The 23,426-nt window shown below is 45.5% G+C and overlaps 1 protein-coding gene and 1 pseudogene across 1 annotated transcript in view; one reads left to right on the top strand and one right to left on the bottom strand.

Moving 5' to 3' along the window:
• LOC126188364 (puratrophin-1-like) overlaps positions 1 to 23,426 on the bottom strand; it is a 1,249,514-nt gene that overhangs the window by 202,850 nt on the left and 1,023,238 nt on the right. The gene's annotated exons all lie outside the window — the stretch shown is intronic.
• On the top strand, positions 7,744 to 7,861 carry LOC126189904 (5S ribosomal RNA; annotated as a pseudogene).

The following is a 23,426-nucleotide window of genomic DNA, read 5'->3' on the forward strand; positions in this document are numbered from 1 at the left end:
CAATTCCTGTCAGGTTTTAAGGCGATTGTCATGGACGAGACGTGACATTCGTCTCCAGACCCTGCTACAAGTCAGTGGCATCGCATATTTCAGTACGTCATAAGTGCAAATTCGGTCCAGAACACACATTGCATTCCTAATCACATGGTTGCCTGGTATCAGGTCAACTTCAGACGCTCGGAATCGACTAGTGTGCTCTCTTATAAGGGGGTGTCTAGATGTCTAAGATTTTGTCTGGTGAGCGTGTACTGAGAATGAAAGTGTGGTAAAAGGAACTACGAAGCAGTAGGTTTATCAAAATGTTAAAGCAAGGCACAATCCAGTGCTTTACAGCAGCTCGAATTTTATGGCTCACTGTAGCTAACATGGCGATGTTTATCACAAGGAGAACATCAACTTTCCATTTTAGTTGATACAGATGGTGCTAAGACGTAGCGGGTAGTGATAGCAGAGTAACAGGCCGGATCCCCCCGGGAAGTAAGACACTGCGCGCGACCCCTCGACGTGATGAGGGCGTGAGGGAGGGATAACATGCGGACGCGCCCCTCCCTTGTGGCTAGCCTTGAGGGGCCGCTTTCTTTGAACGCCTCCCCTAACGCCAAGGCTGCACAGCGCCAGAAGACACTCAGACTGCCGGCCCCTTCCTGCGCCCCGAGAGCACAAATAACGTCGAATAGCGCCTTAAAATAAATTATACGACGGCAAAGCTAACTAGAATCTGCCAGTGAAACGGTGTCTTGGTCATTGTTTACGAAATGGTACGTAAAATTAGCCGACAGCAGCCATTACTAGGTCAGCAGAACTCATTTCGAGATGATTATGGTGTTGAGAAGCTTGCTGCCTGTGTCAGAGCTTACTTCAGCGATAAACAATATGCTTTGAGAGCAAAAAACAATTTATTGTTTGTTTCTCTTCAGCCACATGTTTTTTGGTTACCCTATAACGTACTTAACATCACTTCTTGTTGTTCATCTCGCTCTCCCTTCTGTATGTCAGCTAATGTTTCAATACAATATGTTATCCACAGATTTTTGTTGTTGGTAGTTTTGGTTCCTACTTCGTAAAAACACTATGAACTGTAAGTTGCCAACAGTTCACAACAGTTTTACCGCTATAGGAAACACGAACACCAACAACAAATCTGCGCATGACAAACTGTAATGAAACATCAGCTGACATGCAGAACACAGTTAGCACTATTAAGTGCACTAAGAAATCGCGGAAACATGCATGGGTAAAGTACTTTATAGGAATAGATTTCACCTGTGACACCCTCTGTTTCTAATGAGATTTTTCTCATACGTGAACTGAATTTAGGGAAGGGTACGTGAAAAACACAAAGAACGGTTAGACGCTAATTTATAGTCGAATATATCAGTAGGAAGGGAAATAAAAAACCAACGGGTTCTTGTTCAAGCGGCTTTTTGTATAAAATGATTAAAGAAAAACACTGAAAAAAGTAAATCAGGTGCCCGAACGGAGATCTATACGCTTTTCCTCATACAAGTACACTCTTCTTTCGTGTAACCACGCTGCTCGGCCAAAACACGATGAATCTTTCTGTTATGATTGCAGATTTCATTTTGTAGATTCTTATCTTTAAGTACCCTTGTAGGAATACTGAAATAGCAATAACAGGCTCTGAAAGAAGGCATCAGCGTGCAGAGATTTTGTATCCAAAGTAGCACAACATTTCAGAAATCGCAAGGAGCGCTCACTGCTCTTATTTGATGCGCAAACCGAGTGTGGCGCCTCAGTGGTAAGTCACTGTGCTTCTTTTCTGGAGGACGAACATCCAGAGTCAACTTTTCCACGATTGCCCCAAATTGTTTAAAGCGGGCCGATTTCCTTTCCTACATTTGCCCAATCCGACCTTAGTGACCTTCTCTAATGACATCTCGTTGACGCAGTGTTAAACCCCAATATTACCTCGTTCTGATGCACAGTAATGACGAAAGAAGACCATTTGTCAATATCGCTATACTTTCATATTTCTAACACTCGCTGTCCTACAGATAAGCCACCTTACGCAATAATTAATATGGGGTACAAGTATCCATTGAACTGGTTGGATCGTACTTTTTTGCAATGTTCACTGGTACTAGGATCGAAACCGTGGACAGACTGGATGTTCGATGATCATTGCAATATTCACAATATATCGATGTTAAAGTTCCTGTAATACTGTAACATCGATATTTAAGGACAAGATATCGACCGCCGACGCTGAAAATAGACAAAAAAAAAAAAAAACGCTAGTTTTCACCACAGTCAATAATTTTTTCGTTATTCAAAACAATCTTTTTTCCGAACATATCTAATAGCAACACCAGCGCAACAAAAATGCGACTTGTCAAACGTTGCCATAGAGTGGGGTGGGCAATATTTTTGAAGGAACGAACTAAGGCTATTTTTGTAATTAAGAGTGGACCCTAATGCCTTTCACTGTTCATCCATTTCATGCTTTCGTGATGTGAAATACTGTTCGCCCGTACTGTCTGGATTATTTCTTTTAACTATTACGAATGATACTGCGAATTATGCAAGTACATTTTTATGAACGTACATTTCCCGTTCGTGATACGTAAGATTATATTTAATGCACCTACATTTAAGCACTTACAGGAAATCAATATATTCACAATGTTTGTATTCTATCAGTTCTCGAATAATTTTACACTTTTCGTTTGTTATTTTGAAAGCTACTTACTACGAATAATAAACACTTTCGGCACTCTTTTCCATTTTCCCGAGGTCTGTGTTAACATTAAAGGCGATTACCAAATGGTACAACAGTATAGCAACGTCCCACTCGCCAACGACCGAAATCAGCGGCTTGTTAACGCTAGATATTTTTCATTATTTGACGTTTATATTGTTTCGGAAGGCATCACAAAACTGGAGGAGAATTCCGTGTTACGTGCAATGTGGAGTGAGCAGAAAGAATTGGTTTATAGGTGTATCATTACTGGCACTACCAAAATGTAATAAAAAGCATTACAGTCTGTAGACAAAAATTTATGCAATACGTAATGTTAATTGTCGTTGTATTTACTGATTAATAAGTGTTACATATTTGTACACCTCATGATATAAATTCATTATTTAGCAACGATGTTAACGGGTCGATTGAGCCGGGCGACCGCTACGGTTGCAGGTTCGAATCCTGCCTCGGGCATGGATGTGTGTGATGTCCTTAGGTTAGTTAGGTTTAATTAGTTCTAAGTTCTAGGCGACTGATGACCTCAGAAGTTAAGTCGCGTAGTGCTCAGAGCCATTTTTTAACAGGTCGATTATTATCGGTCATCGATGTTTAGACATCTTTGATGAAATCGAAATCAGCATCCGCGATTTGCCACATTTTCTCACGTATCTAGTGTAGAGTATACTATCTGTGGCTCTGAATACGCGAGACAGACGCGTTTACGAAATGGTTTCAGCAGCCGTTTCCCCTGACTCTGAGGCCAATGTTGGGAATGTCTGCACCTCCCCCGTGCTGCCCCCTGTCTGCAAATCAAATAGAGAGGAGTACCCCAACATCGCACACTGCGGCTGGAAATGATCTTGCGCTGCCCCTGGCTAACACAGCCAGCAGGGATGGGGGGATGAAACACGGATAAAAAGAGTTGTATGAACGACACGGCGGGGGTGGAAAAGTGGAGACTGGAGGAGAAACTCTGTGTTAGCCACACAGCAAAACAGGGAACGGATACTAAGATACGAGGGTCACTCCAAAAGAAATGCACAGTATTTTTTTAAAATCCATCTTTTATTCTACGTGTTTGAAAGTTTTACAGTGTGTAGATACTTCCTTTAGGAACAATATTTTCATTTATCCACATAATTTCCATCACGCTCAACTGCCTTACGCCAGCTTGGAACCATCTGTATACCCGCACGGTAAAATTCTGGACCAACCTTTTGGAGCCACTGTTTGGCAGCGTGCACAAGGGAGTCATCATCTTCAGACCTTGTTCCACGAAGAGAGTCTTTCAGTTTCCCAAAGAGATGATAGTCACATGGAGCCAGATCAGGACTGTAAGGCGGGTGTTTCAGTGTTGTCCATCCGAGTTTTGTGATCGCTTCCATGGTTTTTTGACTGACATGTGGCTATGCATTGTCGTGCAACAGCAAAACATCCTGCTTTTGCCGATGTGGTCGAACACGACTCACTGGAGCTTGAAGTTTCTTGTGTCATCATATATGCATCAGAATTTATGGTGGTTCCACTTGGCATGATGTCCACAAGCAAGAGTCCTTCGGAATCGAAAAACACCGTAACCATAACTTTTCCAGCAGAAGGTGTGGTTTTGAATTTTTTTTCTTGGGTAAATTTGCATGATGCCACTCCATTGATTGCCTCTTCGTCTCGTGAAAAATGATGGAGCCATGTTTCATCACCTGTCACAATTCTTCCAAGAAATTCATCTCCACCATTCTTGTACTGTTCCAAAAGTTCGCTGCATACCGTTTTTCTTGTTTCTTTGTGAGCCACTGTCAACATCCTGGGAACCCACCTGGCACAAACCTTTTTTAACGCCAACACTTTCAGTATTCTGCCAACACTTCCTTCCCCTATCCCAACATAGCGCGACAATTTGTTCACTGTGATGCGTCTGTCAGCAGTCACCAATTCGTTAACTCTCTGCACATTGTCTGGAGTGTGTGCAGCACGAGGCCTGTCGCTGCGAGGATAATCCTCAATATTGCCGTGCCCGTTTTCATCACGTAACCTGCTTGCCCACCGACTAACTGTACTGCGATCGACAGCAGCATCTCCATACACCTTTTCAACCTCTTGTGGATGTTTCCCACTGTCTCATTTTCACAGCACAGGAATTCTATGACAGCACGTTGTTTCTGACGAACTTCAAGTGTAGCAGCCATCTTGAAGATATGCTGTGACGGCGCCACCCACGGGAACAGGTTGAACTAAGTTTGAAAACAAGCGGGAAGGATGTATCTACACACTGTAAAACTTTCACACATGCAGAATGAAAACTGTATTTTTACAAAAATAGTGTGCATTTCTTTTGGAGTGAAGATAAAGCGAGGACAAAAGTAGTAGTTGTCGTGGTTTTACATAGATTAGTCATCTACCTGTTTCGGTTTCACAAATTTTGTGTCCATCGTTTCGTTGACTGCAGCAGACGAGCGAGGGCGAAAGGCAGGCGTCTGGCGCCTCAGGACTGGAACTTTCCTTCTTGGGAAAACAATCCTGGGCCGATAAAGCGGTCACAAGAAAGAAACGCAAAAGCAGGGAGCAAGGTAAAGCCCGTCAACAGTTCGCAAGGGAAAAAGATTGAAGGTCGAGGTGGAGCGAATGTTCACGGACGGACCCGCGCGCGCGATATTTTCATCTAGAAACTTGTCAGAGCGTTTATATAACATCATCCTCCGAGTTCCCAGAACTAGAGCGGCGCGTGCGGTGACGGACGAGTTTAGCACCTGATGCACCTCGCATCAAAACACCCCGGCGCTAATTCGGACGGTGCCTCAGGGTTTGCTCGCGGACGGCCCCGCGGGCGCGTGCAGTCGCTGGGAGCTCGCCAGCCGCGCTTCGCCGTTGCCACGGCGACGACCCCGGGGCCTTCGCGGTGGCAGACCACGGGCGCCCTTCACTCCGCACACACAAGTCTGTCTGGAATCCGACGCCGACGCCGGATGCGGACCGACGCGCCTCCTCCTTTCCATTCTCGCGGGACCGCCGCTGAAAGAAGAGACCGCCCCTGCCAGGTCTTCTGTCGGTATCTGCTTTCCAGCCGGCTACAGCTTTCGCCGCGCCCCCTGCTGCGAACTCTCGGAGCATTCAGCGGAACAATCGGAATTCTCCCAGTGGAAAGCCGAATCGAGAAAAGTATTTCTTGTATTTAGAGAGCGGCGCTGGAACTTTGCTCGTTAAACTGCACTCAGTGCGGACGTCAAAGATAAACATTTTCGCTCGGAGTGAACTTCCTTGTCGTGCCTCGAGGCGAAAGGCGATTAAGGCCATTTATTTGTTGCTTTCCTCCACCAGTCCCTCCAGAGAACTCTCAAACGAACGCTTTGTCAAATGGAAATATATTTTCAGAAGTCGCTATCAGTTCAGTTTCGTGAAGAAGTAAACTAACAAAATTCTGTAAAAACAACGAAACAACGCAAGTCAAAAACTTAAAAAAAAGGTGCGATAGCACCAATAAATGCGCAGCAGTGTTGATAATATGTTTGTGTTGTCAAGGAGCGTTCTGAATCAATGACATTTTGTCAAAATTCTACTGTGGCATGATACCTAAGTCTCAACGGCGAGTATCTGTAACTGTTTTCAAAACTTGAGCCACCATTACAAGGATGCCTCTTGAAAGACAATGTACAATAATTCCGCTGTTAGAAATGTGGTAAGATCTCATGGGACCAAACTGCTTAGGCCATCGTCCCCTAAGCTTAGACACTACTTAATCTAACTTAAACTAACTGACGCTGGACAACACACACACCCATGCCCGAGGGAGGACTCGAACCTCTGACGGGGACAGCCGCGCGGACCGTGACAAGACGCCTAAGACCGCACGGCTACGCCGCGCGGCCCGCTGTTAGAGGTGTTAGTTTACGGCAAATGGTACAACTGGCATGTTAGACGGAGTGTGAGGATAGAAATATAGGTGAAAAATAATTTAATTGCTCATATTCAGGCCTGTTGTTTTGCAGCTGTCGAACAGGAGACGTTACGGACACGTGCACCGAAGTCATTTTGTAGCGTAAGTTGATTAAGAATTGCAATTATTTCGCTTGTTCAAAGTTTGTGCTCGAAATTTTCCATCAGATGTCCTGTTCGCCGCGTTGTTAACATTCAGTTTCTGTCATCCACTATCACGTCTCCCAAATAACAATAATTCATTTAGCAACATGGGTCCAGGTAACAAATCGGGTGTGGTCGTAACTCCGTGTGGATTACGTATGCAGTGCAGATGTGTATCACAAAATCGAACCTTAAAAATGTGTGAACTTTTCGCGTTGCAGATTAACGCTCGTATATTTTCGTTATTAAATATGCAACAATACTCAGTGAATATGACTGAAACTGACAGAAAAATAACCCATATAGATAATAAAAATGTATTTACGTATTTTCCTAAGCCACTCGACGGATTTCAACCAAACTTGTTACACATATTCCTTACTGTCAGGTAACACTCGCCGTGGGTGTAAGAAACACCTGCATCTCATAGTTCAGCAGATACGACGTCATAAACATCGAGATGAGTGAAAAAATGCATGAAGTTTTAATACATTTACTCTTCACTTCTAACACTCCTACAGTCGAGTCAACTTAAGGAAATCCCTGACACCTGGCAGCCCTTTCTGACAGCTTTCTTCTGCAAAGCGCAAACGTTTGTAGACGAAAACAATAGCTGTCTATGGAGCTATGAAGAGGCGTCGCCATAGAGACGTTTACAAAATCGCGAAGCAGCTACGCCCAGCATAAACAAACTCTCTGGGGTACTGTAAATATACGTTTGTACATTAGGCATATTTCTTTGTACGATTGTTTCATAATTTCGAAGGTGTTTTCAAGAATACATGTAACTGAATTTTTTTCGATATTATACTACAAACACAACACATTTTCTGTTTTTGTTTCTAACAGCAGATTGGCAAAATGATTACCTGCACAATGCCGTATTTTTCGGCTATTTTAATGTACGGTGTGTATTCATGTGCGTGAAACTTTTTCAAGTCTTAATAAAAATTGCTGCAGACAATCTGGCCAACGGCCTTGCTGCAATGGTAACACCGGTTCCCGTCAGATCACCGAAGTTAAACGCTGTCGGGCTGGGCTAGCACTTGGATGGGTGACCATCTGGTCTGCCGAGCGCTGTTGGCAAGCGGGGTGCACTCATCCCTTGTGAGGCAAACTGAGGAGCTACTTGATCGAGAAGTAGCGACGCCGGTCTCGGAAACTGGCATACGACCGGGAGAGCGGTGTGCTGACCACATGACCCTCCATATAGGCAACCAGTGAGGCCTATGGGATGAGGATGACACGGCGGCCGGTCGGTACCGACGGGCCTTCATGGCCTGTTCGGGAGGAGTTTAGGTTTTTAGTTAGTAGCAGACAATCTGAATGGCTAGCAACAACAAACAAACGCAAAAGAAATAAAGACTCTCTCAGTGCGGAGAAATTTTATGTGATATGATGAAATGAGTAGTATGAACTGGTCACTCAGGCACTGTGCTAACGAAGGGTAGTACAGTGTATGGGCCATTATGTGCATTTGTGCTAGTGAAGTAATAATGAACTTAGTACATGTACTTCAATGTTTATTCACAGTTGCAACATGTAGAGGAGCCAATATCTACGGCCGACAACGTTTTCTCTTTTATGTTTCGAATATCCGTTTAGTGGGTGTGACTACGCGACATGTGTAATCCGCAAATATTGTGGGCTAGCCTGTCCGACTGCATGTATTGTATATATTAGGGCATATGCCTGACGCAGTAAAAGAGGAACAAACGATTGAAACCACTTTGTAATAACTCTACCATAACGGAGCGACGAAAACGAGTGACACTACACTGTTTGGCGCGTCACAGCTCTTTTCGCGTTCTGGAGACGGACTGATCAGTCCTAAACACCAGCAAGATATGGAAAATGTGTGAGTCACGCACGCAAGTGTCCTTCCAAGATTACTACAGCACTGAGACGCATCTGTAAAACGTAACTTCTTGTATGTCTATATCACGCATATTTTATCAGTTTCCTGACGCATTTCAGCCACTGACCATCTTCAAAAGCTCATGACACAAAAATCTCATCACTGTCGTCGGTACAAAGCGCAAGTCAAAAATTTAGCACTCGCTGATGTTGGTAAAAATCGTACACGGAAAAAGAGGGATCTTTCATATGATTATGCGACGCTCTCTTTCGAGCGCACAAATGATGTTTAAACGGCAAATACTCTGGTATCTACTACTGAACTCAAAGAAAGACTTCACATTTGTCTTTGCAATAATCGTCATTGACGAATACGAACAGTAGAGTCTTTTGTGCACCATGCATAGCAAGCGCCGGTGCAGAGTTGTGAATAACATAAAGATGTACACCTCGAAAGCAGAGTGGTGGAGGGTGCTTCGTCTACGATTGTCACTTCTTCCAGTCTCGAATGGTGGGCGGGAAGAGCAATTGTTGGCAGGTCTACATGTCACCTCGAGTCAAGGCATTCTCGCGGGTGACACGTAAGAGGAAGCAATTAGTGGCTCTTCTAGAAATGCAAAACGCTTCAGAAAATTAATAGAATAGTTTTGGCCCATACAAACATGTAATTAAGTTACGTAGGTGCAACGGTGACCGCTGCAGGTCACTTTGCGTTCACGTAATTTGTCTCCACGTCCGTGGGGCACCGAGACTCACCCTGAGCCGTGGTACGGACGCCGCCCTCGCCATCGAGCTGCGCCGGCGGGCCATCCTCTGCAGGTCGCGCTCCCTGCGCTGCTGGACACGGGGGCAGCAGCCGCCCCCGTGCTCGGGGGAGGCGGTCGCCACCGCCACCGACTTGAGGTCGGCGCCGGGCAGGCTGCGGACGGCCACGAGGCGCACGCAGCCATCGTCGTCGGCGGGCACTGCTTCCATCGCCAGTTCACATCGCGGCCCACACGGACACGGGCGACCACTGCCAGCACTCGGTACACACGTCCGCACCGCGCGGCACCCACTGCGCGACTGCCCGCCTCCCGCGCTGCGCTGGCGCTGCGGGGAGCCGGGCGCCTGCCCGCTAGGCAACCCCTCCTACGCGCCGCTGTCCTCACCGCCGGCGCCGTGCGCGCGCCGCGCCGCAACGAACTAACCGCGAGGCCCGTAGCCACTTGCTCGGCCGAGTAACTTTTTCAGCCACCGTACACACGCGAAATTACTCTGCCGGTACTAGAACGTTTCTTCCGCCTTCCTCTGCGCGATAGCAACGGTAATGTTTCCGACGACAGTGCGGAGATACTAAACATGCTTTTCCGAAAGGCCCCTAACCGAAGAAGACGCAATAAATATTCCAAAACTCGAATAAAGAACAGCTGCCAACATGAGTAACTTAGATGTGTTGTGACTTGGCTGTCTTGTACAAGACAGCCAAGTCACTATGCGAGGATGCCGAAAGGCATCTACATCTACATCTACATCCATACTCCGCAAGCCACCTGACGGTGTGTGGCGGAGGGTACCTTGAGTACCTCTATCGGTTCTCCCTTCTATTCCAGTCTCGTATTGTTCGTGGAAAGAAGGATTGTCGGTATGCCTCTGTGTGGGCTCTAATCTCTCTGATTTTATCCTCATGGTCTCTTCGCGAGATATACGTAGGAGCGAGCAATATACTGCTTGACTCTTCGGTGAAGGTATGTTCTCGAAACTTCAATAAAAGCCCGTACCGAGCTACTGAGCGTCTCTCCTGCAGAGTTTTCCACTGGAGTTTATCTATCATCTCCGTAACGCTTTCGCGATTACTAAATGATCCTGTAACGAAGCGCGCTGCTCTCCGTTGGATCTTCTCTATCTCCTCTATCAACCCCATCTGGTACGGATCCCACACCGCTGAGCAGTATTCAAGCAGTGGGCGAACAAGCGTACTGTAACCTACTTCCTTTGTTTTCGGATTGCATTTCCTTAGGATTCTTCCAATGAATCTCAGTCTGGCATCTGCTTTACCGACGATCAACATTATATGATCATTCCATTTTAAATCACTCCTAATGCGTACTCCCAGATAATTCATGGTATTAACTGCTTCCAGTTGCTGACGTGCTATTTTGTAGCTAAATGATAAAGGATCTATCTTTCTGTATATTCGCAGCACATTACACTTGTCTACATTGAGATTCAATTGCCATTCCCTGCACCATGCGTCAATTCGCTGCAGATCCTCCTGCATTTCAGTACAATTTTCCATTGTTACAACCTCTCGGTACACCACAGCATCATCTGCAAAAAGCCTCAGTGAACTTCCGATGTCATCCACCAGGTCATTTATGTATATTGTGAATAGCAACGGTCCTATGACATTCCCCTGCGGCACACCTGAAATCACTCTTATTTCGGAAGACTTCTCTCCATTGAGAATAACATGCTGCGTCCTGTTATCTAGGAACTCCTCAATCCAATCACACAATTGGTCTGATAGTCCATATGCTCTTACTTTGTTCATTAAACGACTGTGGGGAACTGTATCGAACGCCTTGCGGAAGTCAAGAAACACGGCATCTACCTGTGAACCCGTGTCTATGGCCCTCTGAGTCTCGTGGACGAATAGCGCGAGCTGGGTTTCACATGACCGTCTTTTTCGAAACCCATGCTGATTCCTACAGAGTAGATTTCTCGTCTCCAGAAAAGTCATTATACTCGAACACAATACAGCGTTATGCTCACGCTGACTGGCGTGAGGTCTGGAACAGTAAAGTAGTTGAGTCTAGTAAGAAAAGAACGTAGTTGCTGGAATACTTAACTTTAATCCATAATTGGTGTACATCGCTCTTGACTGTACAGGTTTTAATATCTCAATATAAACTGGTAATGGCGCCTTGCTAGGTCGTAGCAGATGACGTAGCTGAAGGCTATGCTAACTATCGTCTCGGCAAATGAGAGCGTATTTGTCAGTGTAGCTTCGCTAGCAAAGTCGGCTGTACAACTGGGGCGAGTGCTAGGAAGTGTCTCTAGACCTGCCGTGTGGCGGCGCTCGGTCTGCAATCACTGACAGTGGCGACACGCGGGTCCGTCGTATACTAACGGACCGCGGCCGATTTAAAGGCTACGACCTAGCAAGTGTGGTGTCTGGCTGTGACACCACAAGATGTAGATACCCTCACACCTGTTCAGGATCCTCAGTACATGGCAGGTGTCAGCCGTGGTTAAAACAGGGTCCTGAGTGCATTATGCTGGAGCTAAGCGAATTCGAACGTGGGCAGATTGTTGGTGCTCGAATGTGGGGTGCTTCCGTAACTTAGGGATTACAAATAACCTAAACTGGAACGATCACATAGGTAATATTGTGGGAAGAGCAAACCAAAGACTGCGATTCATTGGTAGAACACTTAGAAGGCGCAACAGGTTGTAATGGTACTTGAATTACGTAACCATTACGGCAAACCTCTCGATACTAGCAGTATTCTACTGTGTTTCTGTAAAATAGTTAACATATTTCTGTGAAACAGTCAGATTTGATTTCATTAATGTAGAGGTACTTCGATACATCGATATGTATATATTGCAATGATATTATTCTTATGTGTATTCTTTCTTTTGTCACTATGATCTTTGACGTACTTGTAACTCTGATTTTTGGGCGCGTAAGCGGTTATTAGGGAGTCAAGCTTTGGTCGTCATGTTAAAAAGACGCAAATTATAGTGAGTTTATGAAATGTGAACTTTAACAGTGAGGAAGATATTTTCAAGTATGTTTTATATTGTGAACCGATGTTTTGGAACGAGTTATGTGATATTGCAACAAAAGTAATAAAAAAGAAGTGTAACTTAAATTCAGAGTGCTGATTACTTTTTTACATCACCATTGTCCTAACTTGCAAAAGTTTAATCTTCAAGAATGGTTTATGAAACACATCTGTAAAACTTCTGAATATCGCAGAATAACATCTAGGCCTCTTTGCATCCGAGCTTGGAATCATCACTACCTAGATTTTCGACGATTGAGACATAAGTTGACAACGAGACCAGCGTGGGAAACACGAAAAGATGAGTGCCTAGTTTATCCATTATTTCAAGAAATGGCTTCATTAACTGTGCTCTAATGACACCTGCCACATAATATAACTTTGTTATTGTCCGAAAATGCAATATTTAGCAGCGTGAGCAACACTACAATCATAATTAATTTTTTACCTTTGTTGTGGTAGGGTTGTTAGAAGGTCTAACAAAGAGACTGCTTACACTACGCTTGTCCGCCCTATTCTGGAGCACTGCTGTGCGGTGTGGGATCCGCATCAGGTGGGACTGACGGATGACATCGAAAAAGTACAAGGAAGGGCAGCTCGTTTTGTTCAAAATGGTTCAAATGGCTCTGAGCACTATGGGACTTAACATCTGAGGTCATCAGTCCCCTAGAACTTAGAACTACTTAAACCTAACTAACCTAAGGACATCACACACATCCATGCCCGAGGCAGGATTCGAACCTGCGACCGTAGCAGTTGCGCGGTTTCGGACTGAGCGCCTAGAACCTCTCGGCCACAACGGCCGGCGAAGGAGAGTGACTCTGAGGCAGTTATATTTCGGCGATGACCTATTAAAAAAAAATCTGTATCACCTGATGATATCTTTTAGCATCGCGAAACAGGTCGTGACTTTTAATAAAAAGTTTTCTACAACCAGCGCGGATTACGTCTTTCAAAATGTGGAAGTTTGGCTGTGGTTGCCCGCAATTTAAAATAACAAGCACAGTATTATTGAGCCTTTCTCCTCTACTTTGGCAAGGTGGGTGTGTGAGCTCTACGCACTTCTGTCGTCGTTACCTGAACTTACTTCTATTTCACACTATTCTCTTGAAAAGCATAGAGGACCTGCATTTATCCATTACGAGACGGTCGCAGGTTCGAATCCTACCTCGGGCATGGATGTGTGTGATGTCCTTAGGTTAGTTAGGTTTAAGTAGTTCTAAGTTCTAGGGGACTGATGACCTCAGATGTTAAGTCCCATACTGCTCAGAGCCATTTGAACCATTTGAGTGCCGACGGTTTCCCTATACCGTATTACGTATGGTAATGTCTTGTGTTTTTTGCTTTTCCATTATTTCATCCATCCGCTGTACGTGCCGAGAAAACGTGCGTTGGTACTCTTACGATCGTGCTTAGCTAGCATACACTGTTTCCCGTAATCTGTGCTCTGTTCGTAGCAGCAGCAAAATCGTGCTCCAAGGTCGGTGCAGATGTTACTCCTTGCTCGGTGGCGTGACATTTAAACAACCTTGCCGCCATGCTTTCCTTATTGAGGTGCATCTGGGTTCGCGCCAGGGACCTTGGATATCAAGGGACCTTGGATATCACTGCTGAAAAGAGCCGATGATCAGCTTACTGCTTCAACTTTTCACACTGAAGATACTCAGCACTGCGTACTACTGTAAACCTCCGTATTCCAAAGCAGCTTGCAGTCGTCTCGAAATGGATGATGTCCTCTATGGTTTGCAAGACAATCTTATACCACTGTTCTTGCAAAATAGTGGCATGTTCAGCTAAAGATGATGAGGGTGGATAGCAATAACACCGCCTTCTCGGCAAAGTAGACAACAAATGCTCCATAATATTGGTATGTGGTGACTCTGGGGGCAGGGGAGACGCGTAAATTCATCCTCACGCTCACAAAACCAGTTCTGGACAATGAGAAGCGTGTCAACAGGAGCCCTGTCGTCTTGAAACACATCACCACCACTTGGAAACAAACACTGTACCACGGTATGAACATGATCAGCCAAAATGTTCACATAACCCTAGGCTGTACTGCGACCTAGTAACCACGGTGCCCATGGAATACCGCGATATCGCTGCCCAAAACATCACCGAACTTGCTGCCATTTCTCACTCTTGCGAAGTAAAGATGGCCAGAAGTTGAAATGGTCTGAAATAAAATCCATCCGAACAAATGGCTTTCTTCCATTGCCCACAGTCCAAGTATTATAACTTCGGCACCACGTTTTCCTGCAACGGGCATTTACATAACTGATGACTAGTTTTGGAATTCCATCTCGCCCTGTAATTCGGGTTGTTCTCGTGCTAACAACGGTCGAGAGTGCGACATTCAATTCTGCCGTGTCTTCTGCACCTGTCGTCATCTTATTTTTCGTCACAGCCCTCTTCAATGACGATCACTCAACATACACTTTCGTCGGCGTCGTGACTTAACGGATCATGTTTTTCGGCTTTCGCTGTATGCGGTGTAAACCTTCGATACGGTGCCTCTTGACACACGAAAACCACTTCAGCTATCTTCGTTACAGAAGCATCCCCCGTAAGAGCAACAGAAGTTTGCCCAAGTTCGAATTCACTTAGCTCCGACATAATACAGTCACTACTAGACAGAACATTGTAGTGAAAACGACTCACAATTTCAACGTATTGAAAACATTGCACAGACGATGTTCGTGGTCCCTAGGTCCCGAATTCGAGTCTCGGTCCGGCACACAGCCTTAATCTGCCAGATAGTTTCGTATCAGCACACATTCGCTGTAGAATGGAAATTTCACTCTGGAAACAGGCGTCAGACTGTGCCTAAGCCATGTCTCCGCAGTATCCTTTTTTTCCAGGAGTGCTAGTCTTGCAAGTAGCGCAGGAGAGTTTCTGTGAAGTTTGGAAGCCGACCGCTACGGTCGCAGGTTCGAATTCTGCCTCGGCCATGGATGTGTGTGATGTCCTTAGGTTAGTTAGGTTTAAGTAGTTCTAAGTCTAGGGGACTGATGACCTCAGACGTTAAGTCCATAGTGCTCAGCGCCATTTGAACCATTTTTAAAGTTTGGAAGCTAGGAGATGAGGTACTGGCGGAAGTAAAGCTGCGACGACGCATCGTGAGTCGTGCTTGGGTAACTCAGTTGGTAGAGCACTTGCCTGCGGAAGGTAAAGCTCCCGAGTTCGAGTCTCGGTTAGGCACACGGTTCTTATCTGCAGGGAGTTTTAACATTCTCGGTGAACTTTTCTTCTACATGTTCATGATGAGTGTACTGTGGACACTCCCAAGACGATAACGAAGGTGTTCACAGGGCTGCACGTCTATACTGCTGTTTTGATGCACATTCAGGGACGGCGCCACACCTCGAAAGGCTACTGGATCATCCGATCTTGATTCTACAGAAATCGATTGGAACTATTTGGAGCAGCAAGTGGAACGTAGCAATCAACAACTCCGCAACTTCCTGGCAGATTAAAACTGTGTGCCGCACCGAGACTCGAACTCGGGACCTTTGCCTTTCGCGGGCAAGTGCTTGGGTAGCTGAGATGGTAGAGCACTTGCCCGCGAAAGAGAAAGGTCCCGAGTTCGAGTCTCGGTACGGCACACAGTTTTAATCTGCCGGAAAGTTTCATATCAACGGACACTCCGCTGCAGAGGGAAAATCTCATTCAACAACTCCGCTGTTTGGTAACTGTACGGGACCTAATCATCAACGAGCCGCTTCAGCTGGACTGGAATGATTGAGGGGACATGTGGACTCTACTCGTCGCCAAATTTACGCATTTATCGAAAGCGCATGCGATGTTACACGGTAACAGCGCGGTGTCTTTCGTGGCTGACTAGATTTCTGTGTCACAGCAGGGCGAAAGATGCAGTTACTTGCCGCCGTGGAGCACTGCGGTAGTGCCGCGGACGGGTTGATACAGCGGAAACTATCAGTGAGTGCGGAGGTGTGTAAACGTTGTTATCGACAGAGGCGGACGCGTCGGAGCGGCGAGTGGCCGATAGCTGGGGCAGCGCCCGCAGCAGCCGGCCAGAAGGACGGGGGAATTCGCGGCGGCGGAGGAACGCAGCCTGTTCCGTCCTGTTCTCGTTTCGAAGCCGCGAGCTGCCGGCGCCTTGCTCAATCGCGCCCAGTGCGTGCCCGGTGAAAGCTAATAATTGCAAACCGAAGCTGTCCGCGGGCCTGCGGGATCAGAACCTCGTAACGCAACGCCGGCACCGCCTCCTCTGCTATTTGCTGCCGCCCTGTTCTGTCAGCCACCTGGTACCCACAACATTACTCTCAGCGTAGGTGGAAAGTTTTTCACTACAGGCAGAAGCAATACTTAAAAGCACACATTAACAAACATCTACATCAACATTTATACTCCGCAAGCCACCCAACGGTGTGTGGCGGAGGGCACTTTACGTGCTACTGTCATTACCTCCCTTTCCTGTTCCAGTCGCGTATGGTTCGCGGGGAGAACGACTGCCGGAAAGCCTCCATGCGCGCTCGAATCTCTCTAATTTTACATTCGTGATCTCCTCGGGAGGTACAAGTAGGGGGAAGCAATATATTCGATACCTCATCCAGAAACGCACCCTCTCGATACCTGGACAGCAAGGTACACTGCGATGCAGAGCGCCTCTCTTGCAGAGTCTGCCACTTGAGTTTGCTAAACATCTCCGTAACGCTATCACGCTTACCAAATAACCCTGTTACGAAACGCGCCGCTCTTGTTTGGATCTTCTCAATCTCCCCTGTCAACCCGACCTGGTACGGATCCCACACGTTGTTAGGAAGCCACGGAAATGTGAAAGCCTTTTATATACAGTTAAAAATAACTTAAGACGCACAGTGCACATGTAATGGAGGAGAAAAAAACTACTGACAATCTGCTTTTAGTCTGTACCAATTTTACGACACCAATAAAGCACACTTAGGTAATAAATTCGTAACAGGTTTTTACAACTTTTGTAATGCAATAAGATTCTCAGTTGTATGACAGTCTTTTGACGCCTAGTGTAACTTCGCACGAGCCCTGAGAAACCTAAATGTATGCTGGAAGGCTAACAGATTTTTACTCATAGCTCATACGGTCATTGACGCAGTAATCAGATATCCATAATTCAATGTTCACAGATACGTACATACAGATATAACTAAGTTGATTCTTACCTTTTGACATATTCTAATTTCGCACAAGCGGCGTTCAAAAAGTAATGCAAGCAGGTTGGTTTTATTAAAGAATTCCAATGCACCCTATTATTCCCCACTCTTTTGCCTGCAAAACCCTATTTTTGAACATAATCTCCGTTCAGTGTGACGGCCTTAGTCTAGCTCACTGGAAGGGCATGTTTGCCCACATGGTACCACTCCACTGGTAACGTCGGAGAGAAGTCTTGCAGCAACAATAACCACCCCATCATCTATGTACTACTCCCCGCGGAGTGCGTCCTTGGTTGCGCCAAACAGACGGAAATCGGAAGGTGTGAGATCGGGGCTGTATGGTGGTTGAGAAAGAACTTTCCAATTCAGTTTTGTGAGCTCCTCCCAGGTGCGCAGGTTTGCGTTGTCATGGAGAAGAAGTCCATTTGAATTTTTGTGACGACGAACACAGGGACAACATCAAACAGAATAAACCTTTCAGAGTCTCAGAAGACGGTCGCCATGGCCACCGGCTGAGGGTGCGGCTCTTCTAAGGAGAGGTGGTGTGACGCCACTTCACACATTGCCGTTTGTTATTTCCGGTTCGAAGTGACGATGTTCGACAATAATTGTCTCGAAGCAGCCTCGCAACGCTGAAGCACATGGTCCTTCGTTGGCCTTTGTGCTCTTCTCTTAGGCGGCGAGGAAACCAGCGGCTGCAGTCATGGACTGTGCGGCTGGTCCTGGCGGAGGTTCGAGTCCTCCCTCGGGCATGGGTGTGAGTGTTTGTCCTCAGGACAATTTAGGTTAAGTAGTGTGTCACCTTAGGGACTGATGACCTTAGCAGTTAAGTCCCACAAGATTTCACACACATTTGAACATTTTTTTTGAAGTCAGCGGCCATACACCTTCGAGTTCCCCAACTAGTGGACAAGTTTGTCAGCACTACCAACACAGGCGCCCACTTGAGCAGGCAGATGTTTGACTGTGATCCGCCGATCACCTCGAATGAGAGTGTCCGCACGTTCCAACACTGCAGGAGCCACAGCCGCGTGCGGCCCGGCTGGCAGGCGAGAGATCGGACAGGTTTGCGCGATCTTGTTGCGAAGTCTCGCCCAACGACTCGCCGTGCTTTTGTTCATTGCCAGGTCTCCGTAGACGTTCTGCAAGCGTCTATGAATACCTGCGATGTTCTGGTTTTCCGCCAGAAGAAACTCAGTGACAGCTTTCTGCTTTGGAACGCATCTCTGTTACAGACGACATTGTGAAGGGTACGTCTGGCACCGCCACCTACCGGAACTTTATGAAACTATATTATTTGATCCATACCGGATGTTATGGGGGAATGGGGGAAAGAAATACAGTAGAAGAAGAATGGGTAGCTCTGAGGGATGAAGTAGTGAAGGCAGCAGAGGATCAAGTAGGTAAAAAGAAGAGGGTTAGTAGAAATCCTTGGGTAACAGAAGAAATATTGAATTTAATTGATAAAAGAGAAAATATAAAAATGCAGTAAATGAAGCAGGCAAAAAGGAATACAAACGTCTCAAAAATGAGATCGACAGGAAGTGCAAAATGGCTAAGCAGGGATGCTAGACGACAAATGTAAGGATGTAGAGGCTTATCTCACTAGGGGTAAGATAGATACTGCCTACAGGAAAATTAAAGAGACCTTTGGAGATAAGAGAACCACATGTATGAACATCAAGAGCTCAGATGGAAACCCAGTTCTAAGCAAAGAAGGGAAAGCAGAAAGGTGGAAGGAGTATATAGAGGGTCTATACAAGGGCGATGCACTTGAGGACAATATTATGGAAATGGAAGAGGATGTAGATGAAGATGAAATAGGAGATACGATACTGCGTGAAGAGTTTGACAGAGCACTGAAAGACCTGAGTCGAAACAAGGCCCCCGGAGTAGACATTCCATTGGAACTACTGACGGCCTTGGGAGAGCCAGTCCTGACAAAACTCTACCATCTGGTGAGCAAGATGTATGAAACAGGCGAAATACCCTCAGACTTCAAGAAGAATATAATAATTCCAATCCCAAAGAAAGCAGGTGTTGACAGATGTGAAAATTACCGAACAATCAGTTTAATAAGCCACAGCTGCAAAGTACTAACACGAATTCTTTACAGACGAATGGAAAAACTAGTAGAAGCCGACCTCGGGGAAGATCAGTTTGGATTCCGTAGAAATACTGGAACACGTGAGGCAATACTGACCTTACGACTTATCTTAGAAGAAAGATTAAGGAAAGGCAAACCTACGTTTCTAGCATTTGTAGACTTAGAGAAAGCTTTTGACAATGTTGACTGGAATACTCTCTTTCAAATTCTAAAGGTGGCAGGGGTAAAATACAGGGAGCGAAAGGCTATTTACAACTTGTACAGAAACCAGATGGCAGTTGTAAGAGTCGAGGGGCATGAAAGGGAAGCAGTGGTTGGGAAGGGAGTAAGACAGGGTTGTAGCCTCTCCCCGATGTTATTCAATCTGTATATTGAGCAAGCAGTAAAGGAAACAAAAGAAAAATTTGGAGTAGGTATTAAAATCCATGGAGAAGAAATAAAAACTTTGAGGTTCGGCGATGACATTGTAATTCTATCAGAGACAGCAAAGGACTTGGAAGAGCAGTTGAACGGAATGGATGGTGTCTTGAAGGGAGGATATAAGATGAACATCAACAAAAGCAAAACGAGGATAATGGAATGTAGTCGAATTAAGTCGGGTGATGCTGGGGGTATTAGATTAGGAAATGAGACACTTAAAGTAGTAAAGGAGTTTTGCTATTTGGGGAGCAAAATAACTGATGATGGACGAAGTAGAGAGGATATAAAATGTAGAATGGCAATGGCAAGGAAAGCGTTTCTGAAGAAGAGAAATTTGTTAACATCGAGTATAGATTTAAGTGTCAGGAAGTTATTTCTGAAAGTATTTGTATGGAGTGTAGCCATGTATGGAAGTGAAACATGGACGGTAAATAGTTTAGACAAGAAGAGAATAGAAGCTTTTGAAATGTGGTGTTACAGAAGAATGCTGAAGATTAGATGGGTAGATCACATAACTAATGAGGAAGTATTGAATAGGATTGGGGAGAAGAGAAGTTTGTGGCACAACTTGACCAGAAGAAGGGATCGGTTGGTAGGACATGTTCTGAGGCATCAAGGGATCACCAGTTTAGTATTGGAGGGCAGCGTGGAGGGTAAAAATCATAGGGGGAGACCAAGAGATGAATACACTAAGCAGATTCAGAAGGATGTAGGTTGCAGTAGGTACTGGGAGATGAAGAAGCTTGCACAGGATAGAGTAGCATGGAGAGCTGCATCAAACCAGTCTCAGGACTGAAGACCACAACAACAACAACAACCGGATGTTAATGACCTCCGTGGCTGTTATTCTATTAAAGACCAGGCACCAACACTTTTCGAAGGTTTATTTTATTACCATGATCCATTGCGGGCCACTTTCGACTGTTTCCAGCAGATCGGCGCAGGACAAATATCGAATACTGTGCTAAGCGAGCGCTGCGAAACATACTCCTCAGCCAGTCACAAGCGGCTAAATGACGACTGATCCCACAATGCACACTTCCATGGCAGGTATTTGCGTCCTTTATGAATTTTTTTTATAGGCATTAGGTTGTGGTCCAACTCGTGTTTATCTGTGTAACCTTTCGTCTGCTACGTGAGGTTTTACAACTTCTAAATGTCTTTAGCATTAGGTGACAAAACTTCAGGCGCAGAAACACGCCTTAAACTGCGTTATCTTTCGCATTCTCGTTAAGTGACCACTGCCGAAGCCGCTTGTAGGATTATAAGTAACTAGTTAGTTATTTGTATATTTTCATGACTGGTTGTAAAGAAGCAATTGTCCGATCGACTCCCAAAATCCAACAGACCCACTCACACACTAACAGTCTAAGTCCCTTGTCTCTTGTCATTCAACCATTTGTTACGTAATAGATGTAAATTTTAACACAGCCACCAACTAGTACATGAGCTACTTACTTTTGCTCCACTCAGAACGTTCGACACCTAGAACTAGAATCCATTTATCATTATTTACGTACATCTTTTGCGGCATGATGCATACGGCTATTGCAAAAGAGATCTGTATTCTTAACAACCATGGCTCTGCCTTACTCCTAACTGCTCTCTCTCTCTCTCTCTCTCTCTCTCTCTCTCTCTCTCACACACACACACACACACACACAACACACAGACGCACAATGTAATTGCAATACTGTAATAACGGTGTTTAAAAATGTTATTTAAATTTGTCAGTGTTCACAAAATTATTAGTTTAAATGATCTTTGCACCTGCTAGCTTCTAATACGTCAACTTTTCTCACTACAGTGTATAAAAAAGTGTAACTGACGTTGTAGGTGATGTGAACATAACAAGCAAAGAAGCCTGAGAGAGTTTTGTTATTTGTCATCTGCTGCTGCTGCTGCTGCCATACAGTTACCCAAAAGTCGTCTCGTACACAACGTATGCATATCTTTTTCGATGACATTAGTCCACCTGATGATGGAGGTTTAACCATCTGAAACGCGTAGTGAGATTAAAAATAAAATGTAACTGACTACAGTAAGCTGATACCAACTGAATCGTTCGAAGCGAAAGGCTTTGTGAAATATAATATCTTAGGGCTATGTGGCAACGGCCCAGTCATTGTGGGGGGGCAGCATAGTCCCCATTCTGTTGATTGTGTATACGGACACAGATAAGGGATATGGTCGCCAGTCGCGGGTGTTTTAATCTGCAGCCACAAATCCGGCACACCGCGCTGGGGCCACGTGTGCGATATGGGACAGGCATGAGTGTATACACGCGGGCCGTTAAAGTTAACGATTTTCCTCCCGTTTCCCCTCCCCTCTCGCCCTTCCTCTCCTTTCCATGTCCACACACTAGATAGAGTCTTTGCCTTACTATCGGGCTCATTGCTGGACGGTTTTGAACTTGCGATGTCTCAGGAAAGCACCCGCTGATGGGATCGCGCTTCGTTGACGTTGACGTGTGTGTGTGTGTGTGTGTGTGTGTGTGTGTGTGTGTAGTGTGTGTGTGTGTGTGTGTGTGTGATCCGTGGCCGAGAGCTGCCGGCTGCGGCTATGTAACTGATACTGGCTGGCTACGACGAAAGTGAAACGAAAGGTATTACCTGGCGCTCGTAACGCGGCGTTGTGCGCGACTCGCGGGCGAGACCGGCACAGCAGATAAGAGTTTTCGGGAGGACAATGGTCGCGGTGAGAGGCGGGCGGACAATGGAGCGTGACAGTCGAGGAAGTGCCGCTCCGGAAGAATGCTTACCAGCTGGACGCACGCTGATAAGTCGGTTATACGGAACTAGTGCTCGCAGGGTTCTATACTGGCTGGAATAGCTTGTCACCCCCTTTTCTGTTCAATTTGTACTGTGGAGGATTAGGTTCAATAACTCATCACGCCAGCTTGACATAGATCACGTATGATTCCTTACCCCACCCCTCATAGTACTGTTTTAATATACAGGGTGATTCAAAAAGAATACCACAACTTTAAAAATGTGTATTTAATGAAAGAAACATAATATAACCTTCTGTTATACATCATTACAAAGAGTATTTAAAAAAGTTTTTTTTTTCACTCAAAAACAAGTTCAGAGATGTTCAATATGGCCCCCACCAGACACTCGAGCAATATCAACCCGATACTCCAACTCGTTCCACACTCTCTGTAGCATATCAGGCGTAACAGTTTGGATAGCTGTTGTTATTTCTCGTTTCAAATCATCAATGGTGGCTGGGAGAGGTGGCTGAAACACCATATCCTTAACATACCCCCATAAGAAAAAATCGCAGGGGGTAAGATCAGGGCTTCTTGGAGGCCAGTGATGAAGTGCTCTGTCACGGGC

The sequence above is a fragment of the Schistocerca cancellata genome, chromosome 5 (genome assembly GCF_023864275.1).
Source record: "Schistocerca cancellata isolate TAMUIC-IGC-003103 chromosome 5, iqSchCanc2.1, whole genome shotgun sequence".
Classification (NCBI taxonomy): domain Eukaryota; kingdom Metazoa; phylum Arthropoda; class Insecta; order Orthoptera; family Acrididae; genus Schistocerca; species Schistocerca cancellata.